Source organism: Notamacropus eugenii, chromosome 1 (genome assembly GCF_028372415.1).
Source record: "Notamacropus eugenii isolate mMacEug1 chromosome 1, mMacEug1.pri_v2, whole genome shotgun sequence".
Classification (NCBI taxonomy): Eukaryota; Metazoa; Chordata; class Mammalia; order Diprotodontia; family Macropodidae; genus Notamacropus; species Notamacropus eugenii.
The window spans coordinates 552,886,634-552,902,300 of NC_092872.1; the positions used below are offsets into that span (position 1 = coordinate 552,886,634).

The 15,667-nt window shown below is 36.4% G+C and overlaps 1 long non-coding RNA gene across 1 annotated transcript in view; it reads right to left on the reverse strand.

Moving 5' to 3' along the window:
* The window catches only part of LOC140520381 (uncharacterized), a 188,353-nt gene that overhangs the window by 54,284 nt on the left and 118,402 nt on the right, over positions 1-15,667 (reverse strand). Inside the window, exon 3 of the long non-coding RNA XR_011972484.1 lies at positions 11,866-11,974. This is a non-coding gene — a long non-coding RNA (uncharacterized lncRNA). The remainder of the gene's footprint in view (positions 1-11,865; positions 11,975-15,667) is intronic.

Sequence of the window (15,667 nt, forward strand, 5' to 3'; positions counted from 1 at the left end):
TATATTTTTCAGGTCAGTTGTTTTTCCAATGAGATATTTCACAGTATCTTCTATTTTTTCATTATTTGGTTTTGTTTTGTAATTTCTTGATTTCTCATAAAGTCATTAGCTTCCATCTGCTCCATTCTAATTTTTGAAGAATTATTTTCTTCAGTGAGCTTTTTGAACCTCCTTTTCCATTTGGCTAACTCTGCATTTTAAAGCATTCTTCACCTCATTGGCTTCTTTGACCTCTTTTACCAATTGAATTAACCTATTTTTAAAGGTATTATTTTCTTCAGCGTTTTTTAAAGATCTCCTTTAGCAAGCTATTTACTTGCTTTTCATGATTTTCTTGCATTGCTCTCATTTCTCTTCCCAATTTTTCCTCCACATCTCTTACTTGATTTTTCAAAATCCTTTTTGAGCTCTTCCATGGTTTGAGACCATTGCATAGTTATTTTGGAGGTTTTGGATGCAGAAGGTTTCCTCTGATGGTATGCATTGTTCTTCTTCATCTGAAAGGATGGAAGAACATACCTGTTCACCAAAAAAGTAGTCTTCTATAGTATTATTTTTTTCCCTTTTTGGGGCACATTCTCAGCCAATTACTTGACTTTTGAGACCTTTGTCAAGAGGAGGGTATACTCTGGGAACGCATAAGTTCTTAGTTCCTCCAAGGTGGCACAATCAAGGGATAGGAGCTTACTCCTCTCCTGACCTGTGCTCTTGTCTGTGAGCAATCATAAGCACTCTGTTCTGCCCAGAATCTGCGAGTACAATTCCCTCTCCTCAACTACCTCCAACTCCACCATGGCAGCACTTTTCCTTAGCCCAGGAGAGCCACTCAGGGCTAAGATACAGATCAGCTGCTCAATTCCCCCAGGAGCCAAGGGCTCCAAAAGTGGATGGTGCCTCTGCAGTTGCTGCTGCTAGCAGGGCTAGGCCCTGTTTCCTTCTCACCCAGAGAAAAAAGCTTTCTCACTGACCTTTGAAGCTGTCTTTGACATTTGTGGGTTGAGCAATCTGGGAACCATAGCTGCTGCTGGGAATTCCACCCCCTGAAGCCTGTTCTGGTCCTGACCCTACTGCACTATGGCCAAGGCCAGGCTGTGCTCTCCACTCAGCACCCAGTGTGATAAACTTTTCCTGTTAGCCTTCCAGGATATCTTGGGCTAGAAATCTCTTTCACTCTGTAGTTTTGTTGCTTCTGCTGTTCTAGAATTTGATTAGAGTCATTTTTTGCAAGTATTTTATGGGCTATGGAGGTGAGCTTCTACAGGTCCATCCTTCAACTCTGCCATCTTGGCTCTGCCACCAAGAAAATAATTTCTTAAAAATTAGAATAGAGCAAATGGAAGTTAAGGACTTTATGAGAAATCAAGAGATTATAAAATAAACCAGAAGAATGAAAAAATAGAAGATAATGTGAAATATCTCATTGGAAAAACAACTGCCTTGGAAAATATATTCAGGTGAGATAATTGTAAAAAACTATATACCTGAAATCAACGATTAAAAAGAAGAGCTTAGAAATGATCTTTCAAGAAGTTATCAAGGAAAAACTGCCCTTATACTTTAGAACTGGAGAGTAAAATAGATATTAAAAGAATCCACCAATAGCTTTCTGAATGCAATCCAAAAAGGAAAATTCCTAGGAATATTGTTAGCCAAATTCCAGAGTTCACAGGTCAAGGAGAAAATATTGCAAGCAGCCAGAAAGAAGCAGTTCAAGTATTGTGGAACCATAGTCAGGATAACGTAAGGTTTAGCATATTCTTCATTAAGGAATCAGAGGGCTTGGAATATGATTTTCCAGAGGTCAGAGGAGATAGGATTAAACCCAAGAATTACCTACCCAGCATAAATATGTATAATACTTCAGAGAAAAAATGGACATTTCAATGAAATAGAGGACTTTCAAGCATTCTTGATGAAAAAACCAGAGATGAATAGAATATTTGACTTTCAAATACAAAAATTGAGAGAATGAAAAGTTGAATATGAAAGAGAAATCATAAGGGGCTTGTCAAAGTTGAACTGTTTACATTCCAACATTGAAAGATAATATTTATAAGTCATGAGACCTTTGTCAGTATTAGGGTAGTTGGAGGTAATATATATATATACATATATATATATATATATATATATATATATATATATATATATATATATATATACACATATATACACATATACATACATATACATATATAAATGCATATGTAATACATACATACAGATAGATAGATAGATAGATAGATAGATAGATAGATAGATAGATAGATAGATAGACAGACAGACAGACATGGAGAGAGAGGTGGGAGAGAGAGAGAATAGGGTGGGTAGAGTAGAATATGAAGGGATGATATCTAAAAAAATAAAATTAAGGAGTGAGAGAGGAGTGTATTGCGAGGAAAAAGGGAGATGTAGAATGGGACAAGTTATCTCACATGGGGAAGAAAAAGCTTTTTACAATGGAGAGAAAGAGGGGAAGATGAGAGGTAATGATTGAACCTTACTTACTCTCATCGCATTTGGTTTAAGGAGGGAATAACATACACACTCAATTGACTATGAAAATCACTCTTACCCTACAAGAAAGTAGAAGGGAAGAGAATAAGGAGTAGAGGGGCCAGTGATAGAAGGGAGGGCAAATGGGAGAAGGGGGAGATCAGAAGCAAACACTTTTGAGGAAGGATAGGGTCAAAGGAGACAATAGAATAAATTGAGGACAGAATAAGATGATGGAAATACAGTTAGTCTTTTACAACATGACTATTATGGAAGGGTTCTGCATGACTACACATGTATAACCTATATCGAATTGCTTGTCTTCTTAATGGGGGCTGAGTGGGGAAGGAGAAAGGCGGGGGGGAATGTGAAACTCAAAAATTTTAAAAATTAGTGCTAAAAGTTGTTTTTACATGCAATTGGGAAATAAGACAAGCAGGCAATGGGGTATAACAATCTATCTTGCCCTGCAATAAAATAGAGGGGAAAGCAATAAGAAAAGGGAATGATACCAAGGTTAGGAGGGAAGTGGAAAACTGGGAAAGAATTTTTGCAACTAGTGTCTGTGATAAAGCCTGCATTTCTCTTTTTTAAATTAAGTAATTAATTTGTTTTATGTAATATATATGTATATATATGGTAGGGGAGGGGTTGGGAGAAAATCTAAGACTTATGGAAGTGATTGTAGAAAACTGAAGACAAATTAATAAAAAAGAAAAACAAGAAAAGAGGGTGGTGTGATAAAAGGGAGGGCAGATTGGGGGATGTGGTACAGAATGTGCATGCTATCTTGGGGTAGAGAGAAGGGAGAGATGGGGAGAAATTTTGGAATTCAAAATCTTGTGGAAGTGACTGTTGAAAACTAAAAAAGCAGTAATTAATAAAAAAGTCATAAAAATGTAATTGGGAAATATTTTTAAAAAATAAACCTAAATACAATAAAAACAGATTTGAAAACAAAACAAAACTATATCTCATCTGTAGTGTTCTAAATGTACTGCTGTGGAGTTTGGAGGTATCTTTCTCCATTGCTGTTGGTTCTAGCTCCCATTCTGGTGTGTTCTCAATATCAGTTTCCAGCGATTAGTGTCCCTGAATCATGTAACCAATTAACATCAATTAGCTTTTCCAATAGCTTAATGACTTTGAAGAAGATAAACCAAGGAATAAAAAACATCTTTCCCTTAACACCTGTAACATGCTCTCCTCCATTTCACACTGGCTCCTTGGAAGAATGAATTTAGACTTAAGGTGGTTTCTACAAAGCATTTGCCCTAACAAGTGTACTTCCAAATGAGATATGGTCATGTTATAGCATGTTATCACTCCTTCCTACAAGCAGGTTTCTGGGGGTGAGGGCTGGTAACAGGCAGAATACACTATATGTATACTGAGAATAGAGTTCCACTGATCAGGTCCACCTCCTTCTCTGGTAATTTAACCAAAAAGCAATTCTGAATCTGCCAGATGTCTTGGCAAGTCATATAACCTCTCCTGGCCTTACTTTCCTCATCTGTAAATTGATAACCATAGTATTGACATTTCCTGTCCCAAAACTTTGCAGTGAAGATGCTTTCTCTTTTTTTTTTTAGTTTTCAGTTTTCAACAACCACCTCCATAACTCTTAAATTTTCTTCTCCTCCCTCCCTCCCCAAGACAGCATGCAATCTTATATGAGTTCTACACATACATTCTTATTAAACACATTTTCACATTAGTCATGTTGTACAGAAGAATTAAAATGAATGGGAGAAAACATGGGAAAAAAGAAAACAAAACAAAACATAACACAAGAGAAAATAGTCTGCTTCATTCTGCATTTCTATTCCATAGTTCTTTCTCTGGAGATGGATGGCATCTCTAGTTCTTTGGGAATGTTTTAGGTCCTTGCATTGCTGTGAAGGGCTTAGTGTATCAGAAACAGTCCTCACATATTGTTACTGTGGATGTTACTGTGTAGAATGTTTTCTTGGTTCTGCTCATTTCACTCAGCATCAGTTCATATAAGTTTTTCCAGGTTTTTCTGAAGTCTGACTGTTCATCATTTCTTATAGCACAATAGTATTCCATTACAGTCATATACCACAACCTGTTCAGCCATTCCTCAATTGATGGGCATCCCTTCAATTTCCAGTTCTTGGCCACAACTAAAAGAGCTGCTCTAAATATTTTTGTACACATGGGACCTTTTCTCATTTTTATGATTTCTTTGGGATATAGCCCTAGAAGTGATATTGCTGGGTCAAAGGGCATGCATATTTTTGTAGCCCTTTGGGCATAGTTCCAAACTGCTCTCCAGCTCCACCAACAATGAATGAATTAGTGTTTGAACTGTCCCATATCTTCTCCAACATTTATCATCTTCCTGTTTTGTCATGTTAGCCAATTTGATAGGTGTGATGTGGTACCTCAGAGTTGTTTTGATTTGCGTCTCTCTAATCAATAGTGATTTAGAGCATTTTTCTTGTGACTATAGAAAGCTTTAATTTCTTTCTCTAAAAACTGCCTGTTCATGTCCTTTGACCATTTATCAGCTGGGGAAATAATAGTATTTTTTCCCAATTACACAAAAAAGATAGCTTTCAACATTCATCTTTGTAAGATTTTGAGTTCCAAATTTTTCTACCTACCTCCCTTCCTTCCCCCCTCTCCAAAACAGTAAGCAATTTGAAGTAGGCTATACACATACAACTACGTTAAAAATATTTCCACATTAGTCATTTTGGGAAAGAAGAATCAGAATAAAAGGGAAAAACAAGAAAGAAAAATCAGCAAAAAAGTGAAAATAATATGCTTTGATCCACATCCAGGCCCTGTGAACTTGTGAGTGTATGTATGTATGTATGTATGTATGTATGTATGTATGTGTGTATGTATGTGTGTATGTATGTATGTGTGTGTATGTATGCGTATATACATGTGCATTCATGCTTGTACAAACTATGTACATAAATGTAGGTATATATATGTATTACTTATAATATACCTATACTTATATAGAAACAAGCAAACTTTTATATTACATACAAAGGCTCACACACATAAATTGATAACTATATTTCAGGGTGTACTTTGCAATTCTGTATATTCTATGCATTTACCAAAACATATTGTTCTATAGACTTTACCAGACCACCAGAGGTGACCATGACATGCAAAAAAGTTAAGAAGTTCTGCTCTTAGGTGATCTTGATGAGTTAATGACAATTTTTTGCATTAGAGTGAGATAACAGTGAAGAGTGGATTGACTCTAAAGTAAAAGGAGTCTTGGGTTCAAATTCTTCCTTTGACAATTACTACCTATGTGAACCTGGCTCAAATCATTTAACATTCCTAGGCCTTATTTTCCTCAGTTGTAAAGTGAGAGGGTTGAATAGAAATCCTTTGCAGGTCCAAATCTAATATCTTCTCTCTGTTGTTTTTATCTTTGCATTTCCAGAGCCTGGGACATGGTAGTCTAATAGATGTTTAGTGAATTGATTTAAATTGAATACTTACACCCTAACACAACCTTAAATACTCTCATAAATGCTCTAATAAACCTCCCACAGATGCTTCAACATGCACAATCTTACAGGTATTCTCATATATGTAATGCCTATTTGTTCACATTCACTCTTACAAAAGGAAACGTTACAGCCAAGGCAGTCTTGCTTTTATAGAAATCAGGAGTAATTCAAGCTGTATTGAGAGTTAGTCCAAATGGCAGAACTTATAAAGGTTCTGACGTGTGGGAGAGAGGCTAAAAAATAACCAGTAGCTTCCTCACCATGGAAAACCTCAATGAGAATAGTAAGGCAGGCAGAAAGCCAGAGAAAAGAGTAAATATGATCTGGAATTGAGCATCCAAACTGGACAGGTTGTGTATCCAGATGGCAAAAAAGCAACACACTCATACACACACACACACACACACACAAGTGAAGTATCCAGTTTGAACATTTTAAAAGTTTCACTTGATTAAAATACATTTCTGGGATGCAGTCTGGAAAGAAAGTCTGTGCTGTCCCCAGTTAGTTGGCAGGGCTTTGATTTGGTGTGGCAGAGGTGCCCTGGATCTCTAGGCACAATTCAGCAGAGAGATGTAAGCAGCAGGACTGTCAAAACTTGGGGCTGGGGCTCCCCATGAGGCATGCTTCAAGCTGAGGTGAGTCGACAGACGGCAGGGAGAATTCCTCTCCTTTCCCCTGTCGGTCACAAGCCTGCCAAGCCACAGCTTGGAGACCAGCCTGACAGGATGTAAAACTGCCACCAGGAAAGGGCCAAATGGAAAGCAGTGGAGATGAGACAGGATGGGAGGTGACATGGGACAAAACAAGAGGTTGTTTCCAAAACATTATTTGGCAAAAGCAAAGACTCCATCAAAATGTCAGGTAAATCACAGATAAAATTGGTTGGATCTAACAGAATTTATCCACTTTCAACATCTTGGAGGGTTGATGGGCTACTATATGTGACTCACATTCACAGACTCTAAATAGAAAGGACCTTGGTGGCCATTTCATTTTCTTCTTCCCGAGCTAGCACCTTGGAGAAATCCAAATTATTAGGAAGATTTTTAATTAGTTATTGCTAAAAGGGCCGAAATAATCATAAGTGTGGGCAGAATACTAGACTCCCAGTCAGGCAGTCAGTGCTAGTTATCTATGAATTTTGTCACTGAGATGACAGACATTCAGTTTAGAAAGATCTCCTATTGCCCAGATACAGCAACAAGCTAGAGCTTTGAACTAACTGAGCTTATTAATTGTGCTGTTCAGTTCTCATTCCTGGAGCAAACATCATTACTGATTGAACACCGTGAACACAAATGATAGTTCAAGAACATTAGAGTTGAAAAGGAATTTTTAGAGACGACCTAATTCAGGTCTTTTATTTTACATTTGAAAAAACTGAGGTCCAGAGGGTACATGACTTAACTATGTCCACAAAATTAGCAAACAGCAGAAACTTCATTGAAAGCTATGTCCTATGAAACCAAATATTTCTTTTCTTTTCTTAATATTTTCTTAATTTTATTTTAACTTATGGAACAAAACAAGCATTTCCATAACGTAGTATAATAAAAAAAGATCATTGCATATGAAATGGAAAGCTAGTATGTGCAACTTGTTATTCCTGTTAAATATATAGTAAAGTTATCATGTAAATAATATACAGACTCATTTAAACAAAATTATACTCAAGAAATATTTCTGAATAAATGGATGAACATACTTAGCTAAATTTTACCTTTGATATTCTCTTTTCTCTCACAAGAGGATTGATCTTTAGGACACAATTTTGTTGTTCAATTATTATTTCAGTCATATGCAATTCTCTTTGACTCTATTTTGGATCCTTTCTGGCAAAGATACTGGAGTGGTCTGTCATTTCCTTTTCCAGCTCATTTTATAGATGAGGAACTGAGGCAAAGAGATTTAAATGACTTGCACAGGGGTTACATAGGTAGTAAGCACCTAAGACCAGATTTGGTGCTCTGTCCACTCTATCATTTAGCTACTTGTTTAGAATGGGAAAGATAGGGGATGTGAAATTCAAAATGAGGGAAGAGATGACAGAAGCATACATAGCTGCCGTCAATGAGTTTAGTTGCCTAGAAGGGGGAAATTAATCCTTAGGTATTTCAAAATTGGTATTAAATTGCTATGGTAATGTAAATGATCATGGAAATGGCAGTGGTATAGCAAAATTGGGAAAAGATAAATATCCCAGCCTTCAAAAAAAGGGAACAGCGTCAAGCCTGTAAACTACATACTAGTCTACATATAGTATAAACTTTAAACAAGTTAGTGTGCTGGCTTGGTTCTGGGCAAAGGCATTGGATATGTTATGAAAGAAATGGTTTGTAAGGGTTCACAAATGGAAGATGCAACCACTAAAAGCTCACTTGAGTTTATCAAAAACAAATAACATCAGATTTTCTTTATGCTGTTATTAGACTAAGAAGTTGTTGTGAATGTTGTATTCTAGATGTTGGTAAAATGTTTATCATTCCTCATGCTATACATGGAAGGAAGATGAGGAGATATGGTTTGGATGACAGTAGAGTTGTCACTTAGATGACCATGCAATGAATAAAATTAACTGACTTTTATGGTGATTTAGTTTGTTTTATTAAATCACTTTGCTTTCATTGACTCATTTGAGCCTCAAAAAAAAATTCCATGAAGTAGATATAATTTTTCTTATCACTCCCATTTTGCAGATAAGGAAAGCAAAGATCAGAGAGACTTGCTCCATGGTTACACATTAACAAGTGTAAAAGGGTGGACAAACTCAGATCTTTCTGATTCAGCATCCTATCTACTATTTCATGCGGCTCCTGGCCCAAAGAAAGATTTTTTTTTTGTTTCCAGATCAGTACCATGTTAGAAAGTATCTCTACCCTGGGCTGGTATTGTTCAATACATTAATCTATAACTTCAATGAAGGCATAGTTGGCATGCTTATTAAACTTGAAAATGACACCATTCTAGAAGGGATAGGCAGCATGCTAAATAACAGTGTCAGAAATTTAAAAAAGAACTCAAAATATAATCATTGGGCTAGATATAATGAAATTAAATTTACTTGAGATTATCATAAAGTTTTTCCTTTGTGGTTACAAAACATTTTCATCAATAAAGGATAAAATAGGCTTGGGTTAATACAATGGACTTTTCTTGAGCTTTCTCCTTCTTAATCTCTTGACAATATTTGACACTGCTGACCACACCCACCTCCTGTATTCTCTCTCTTTCTTCAGGTTTTATGACATTCCCCTCTTTCAGTTATCTTCTGCAACTTGTCATGAGGGTTTTTCTTAGTTTCCTTTGCTGGATCATCATTCATGTATTGCTTTTATATTCTTTTCTTGGTTTTGTCTCATGGTAATCCCATCATCTCCTATGGGTTAGCTCAATAATAATATCTATAAAGATAAGCCTAAAATCTGCATATCCAACTCTTATCTCTCATGAGCTATAGCCCCATGTTTCTGCTTTTTAGACAACCTTCTTCAAACTAAACTTATCCAAAATTTTACTCATTTTGCTTCCTTTGAAACCCACATCTCCTCTTAACCTCTTTTTTCCCCTTTTGAGGTCAATTCCATCCTTCCAATTTCACAACAGCTCCAGAATCCTAGACAATTAACTAAAACTGATTAGCCCCATGTCTAACACATTACCAAATATTATTAATTCTTGTCAGCTAGGTAGCACAGTGGATAGAGCACTAGATCTGGAGTCAGTAAGAACTGACTTCAAATTTGTTTCAGACTCTTATTAGCTCTGAGATCCTGGGCAAGTCACTTAGCCATGTTTGCCTTAGTTTTAACATCTGTAAAATGAGCTAGAGAAGGAAATGGCAAACCATTCCAGTATTGCTGCCAAGAAAACCTACAATGGGGTCACAAAGAGTCAGTCATGGCCAAAACAATTAACAGTAATGAATTCATTCCAACTTTAGAAAATACATCACAGCTATCTCTTTCTCTCCATTAGCATGGCTAAAATTTTAAATGAGCAGTCATTACTTCTCATGAACGCTACTGTGATAGCCTATAAATTTGTCTCCCTTCTCTTAATCTGTCCCCTCTTTTATCTTTCCTCTACAGATACGAAAACTGATATTTTTAACACAAAGGTTATTATTCTCCTGCTCAAGTAGCTTCGTTGGCTCCCTACTGCCTCAAAGAGAAATGTCTTTGTTTAACATTTAAAACTCTTCACAATCTGGATCCAATCTCTCTTTCTAGAATGATTTAGCATTATTTCCCCACATACACTTTAAATTCCAGCCAAACTTGTCCTCATGCTGTCATAACTGTAAATGATATTCCATTTCCCTTCCCTAAACCTTTGCACAAACTATTCTAAAGGGACCAAATGCTTCCCCTTCTTAACTGTGATATCCCTTATCTTTTCAAGTCTCAGATCATATTCTATACAGGAATATACCTAATTCTCCCAGTCCTCAGTGTCTTTTCCCTCCTAAAATTTATATATGTGTATGTGTGTATTTACAAACACACACATATAAATAGATGTAAATATATATTGCACACACATTCATTTATTTGTATACATATTTATTTGTATACATACTTTTGTTTTGTCTTTTCTCCTAGTAGAAGATATACTCCTTGAAGGCAAATCTTGACTTTTTTGTAAAATAAGCATACTACAGTAGACAATAAATGGTTGTTGAATTTGGTTGGTTGGTTGTTGTCCTTCATTCTCAAAGAAGACCAAAATGACATCACCATGTGTTTAACTATGGCTGATCAGGCCAATATGAGCTCTGAATGCTCTACCACAGATTGGGCACAGATAGTCCACGTGAACATTTGGGGTGGATACTCTAAATTTGCACATCCTATGCCTCCCTTGTGCTGTTTCAATTCTGCTTTGCTCATAGAGCACAGCAACTCTTCTGATGTGGGCACACCATTCTAAGCAGTCCCACAATCAAAGCCAAAGTTCTTGAGAGAGACCTTGAGAATGCCCTTGAATCACTTTTTCTGACCACTATGTGATCGCCTGCCCCATGCCTCAGTGTCTGGTACCTTATCCTCCCAGGTGATCTTCAGAATCTTCCTAAGACAGTACAAATGGAAGCAATTCAGTTTCTTGGCATGGAACTACTAGATTCCAAGCTTCACAGGCGTACAACACGAGGTCAGTACAACAGATCTGTAGACCTACAGTTTGGTAGTCCGTTTAATACCTCCTCCCTCCCATACTTTTCTTCAGAGCCTCCCAAACACTGAACTAGATCTGGCGATGCATGTGTCAACCTCACTATCAATGTGTACAGCCCTGGAAATTATGCTACCAAGGTAAGTGAACTTATCCACAGCATTCAAAACCTCTACTTGTTGTAACCAATGGTTCCACGTATGGATGGTGTGGTGGTGGCTGATGGAGCACCTGTGTTTTCTTTGTGATAATTATTAGGCCAAAATCAGCACAAGGAGCAGAGAATTGATCCATACTTTGGTGCATCTCAGTTTCAGAGGCAGCATTGATTGAATAATCATCTGCAAACAGAAAAGCATGCACCAACTCTCCCTCCACTTTGGTCTTTGCTTGTAGCCTTTTCAAATTGAAGAACTTATCATCAGTAGGGTAGCTGACCTTGATGCCTGTGTTCATCCTCACTGAAAGCATTTGACATTTAATCTAATTGAATGAACACATAATCAAGAGTTTACATTTCCATGGGACTTCACTACACAAAGCATTTTATTTATGTTCTCTTGCAACAGCCATTGGAGAGAGCTGATGTAATGAATTGCTGGTGATTCCAACAATATATATTTTCAGATTTGTAAATAACTGCAGCTAACTTTAGTTCCTTAGAGGAAAATAAGGAGAATATTACCTCTGATTAAAGACTGTGGAAACAATTAGGCCTGAGAGGTTCACTTTGGACTATTCCTCTCTATATAAGGAGATTCCATCGAAGAGCTTCTTCGTGAAGGTTTCCTAGCCTGCAAAGAAAGGACAACAACCAGTTAAAACTTTACATGAAATAAAGATTGGCACTGCTGGCTAATGCAAATGGCATTTGCCTAGATTAAAAAGTAATCCTTAATTCAGTGTATCCAAAATCTTGCCCATGTTCTTTTGTGCTAAGCACTTTTCACATTTCCCTATCTTGGGAGACTAGCAACTTTCATCAAGAATAATTAAATCCAAGAAACTCAAAGAAACTGGAAATGTTGGGGAGAAGGGATAGGAATATATGAAATTTCTTCTTTCCTTCCTTCTTTCCATCCATCCTTCATTCATTCATTTCTTCTATCCTTCCTTCTTTGCTTTTTCCTTGTTTTCTCTTTCTCTTTCATTCTATTAGAAAACGCAACATACTGAAAATGAATCATGTTATTTCCATACCATATCAACTAAATATAAGTTCTTGAACTGCTTTGCATTCTTGAACTACTCACATGCTTTCCTTTTAATTATTAGACCTCAGCAAAATGTTGTATAATTGTATAATGTTGTATAATGCATGTATAATGCATATTTTGATAATAATATGACTGTGCACAAGTCATTTCTCTGCTTTGAGCCTCAATTTTTTTTAATCTGTTAATTGGGTCTAATATTTATGCTACTAACTACAAGATGATGTTGCATAGATCAAAACAGAAAAATATACATAAAACACTTAGGTATCATATGGTTACTCCTATCAATGTCAATTTGGAATGATAATAATAACCATAGAGTAAATTATATATAATATACACTTATGTGTCTATAGCATGTTATAATTTACTGTACAAATACTTTTCTTACAACTGTTCTTACCACAGTGTTTCACACACAGTAGAACCTTTTGGTTAATGATATTATATTTGCTTGAGTGGTTTTTTTTGTTTTGTTTTGTTTTAATAAGCAAGGCAAAAAGGGTAAAGAGAGATGAAATTGAAAAGAAGCCAGAATAGGTATGCAGGAAAAGGCTACACTGCATGAAATGGAGAGCAGGCTTAGAGAAAGTAAATACGTGGCCAGGAAGGAGAGATGAAATAGGGGCAGGGAGGAAGGGATTTGTCTTAAATTTATTGTGGTTGATAAAGCTTCCTCACACATGGTTTCTATGTTTAACTCATCAGTCAACCTTACATATGTACAGGGGAAAAAAATATCACTTGAAAATCTGTTTAATTTTCCAGACCAAGCTAAAGAAGGCTCCCAATTGCCCATCTTTCACTGTCACATTCCCTACCCCCTACTCCTACTCAATCATATACATAGTAGCATAACATAGTAGAACGTAGTAGAACCTTAATAAATGCTAGCTGATTGACTTGCTGACTGATAATAGCTCTGTGAGACAGGTATTTAGTCAAAATATGTTCACCATTTTAAAGATGAGTTTTCTAAAAGTCAAAGGAACAAAGTGGTCTGTCCGTGGTCACACAGTTGACAAATTTTGGAGGCAGTATTCGAATCCAGTTCTCTTCAAATACTTGACAGTATATGTCGAAGGATTAGATTTCTTTTGTTTGGCTTCCAAAGGCAAATCTAGACACATCTAGTAGTTACAAATTGACCAAGGAAGCTAACAGACTTGATGGCAAGAGAAACTTCCTCACAGTGAAAGCTGTCTCAACATGGAATGATCTGTTATTGAGGTTGTTGTTTCTCTTTTACTAAAAGTGTTTAAACAGACACTGGATGACCACTTGAAAGTCTGTTAGAGTGGGAGATTGCTTTTATTATCAGTTTGGAATAGACAGTAACTGAAGTTCATTCCAGTCCAGAAAGTCTGATTCTTTGGCTTTTGATGCCAAGTTTAGTATTTTTTCCACAATACTATAATTCTAGGCCAACTAAATTCCACAGTAAAGTTGTGAAATGAGACTATAACATTATTCAACTGATCACTGATCCATAGCTCCGTTGCTGTAGAAATAACTATCTCCTGTCGTAGTATTTTGCCTGACCTTGTATTGTCAGAATCAGTTATTGCAAGGGCTTTCGGTGTTTTGTCTTGTAAGTGTTGACATTATAACCCAGCCTTGCCTAATACATTTGCCTGCAGCTGAGCCCCCAGTGGCACAGAGAGACTGAGATGCCAGTAAGTTTTATAAATTACACTAACTTTTTAATATGGCTTCTGGACATATTTTTCAATGTTTGCACTCAGGTTTGAATGAGTCCTTTTCTGTTCATGTATGATTTCAGTCTGCACTTGTTTTGAGTTTCCTTCTTCTAATTATCTCCAACTTCTCTCTTGAGTTTGACCACAAGCTAAGCTGGTCTGCAACTCATTAATCATGTCCTCTCCTTAGCTTGGATCCCTTATCTATGTAAAACCATATTGATCTGCCTTCCTTTGAAACCTGTCACACATAGCATACTTCTCACCTCTAATTAGTTCTCACCTTCCTCTGCCTCACTTGTAGTCAGCATTCATTAATCACCCACACTTTTTCTCCATCATAATGAATATTGTAGACACAGGCTTATTTATTGTAATTGTGGTTTACAGAAAAGATCTCACTAATTATTCTGTGACTGTGACTCTACAAATATGGTCTAAAGACCATCACTGATCTCTAAAGGGTGAGAAGGAAGAGCATATGCTGGTTCTATCAAGGTTTATTAGATAAAAGTCTCTGAATCATAGGATTCATAATTAGAAGAAAATATAGGGACAATTGAATCCAATCCCTTCACTTATGAGGACATGGAGGCCTATGGAGGTGAATACATTATGCAGGTAATCCATGACAGAATCAGGATTCAAATTCAAATCTTTTGACTTTTTCATTCCCCTCTAACATATTGCCTTCCCTCTGCTGGTTTGGGTGGAATGGGGAGGGAATGGATTAATAACTTTTTTTTTTACAACTTCCATTGGTATTGCATGTAATATCAGATAAGTTACTGGGAAAGCTCTTAGAACAGTTCCATAGTAGATGGTATGTAAATATGTATTCTCTTTCCTCTTCTCCCTAATATCCTGTCATTATTCCCATTAGTTAGGGTTGTGTGTGTGTGTGTGTGTGTGTGTGTATGTGTATGTGTGCATGTTGCTTTGATTTAGGTTTTTTGTGACTTTTAGTAAGGATGATTGGGAATGATTTAGAATCCATATTCTAGAGTGAGAGGGTCAAGGGGAGGCTGTTATTTTCCCCACTCACTCAATTATTCAGTCAACAAATTTTTATTAAACATCCGTGCAATCAACATTATGCTGGGTTCTGGGGACACAAAACTAGAATGAAACAGTGCCTAATTTCAATAATTTGACATTATATTTTATATTATGTTGAAATAAATAGCATATGTACTCCACAGTCAAATGTGATTAAAGTAGATGTTGTGAAGTCACTGTCATAAGGAGATATATCTCCATCAACTAGTGGTATATTGAATGTATTTTAGTACCAGGTTTACTAAGTACGTCTTGTATGACTTTGGAAAGGATAATGTCTCTAAGTCAGTTCCCCACCCCTTACCCCATAAAATGGAGAAAATAATGTCAGTATGGTTTCACCTTACAGCACTGAACTTAGCCTCAAATGACTATGTAGGATTTCTTTGAACACATCCAAGTATATAAAATGGATGCTATTATTATTTCATTCTTATCTGCTTTGATGGAGTTCACATAGAAACATTTCTGGGATAAGTAACTCTTATTATTCTCTTATGTTTTATTGGCC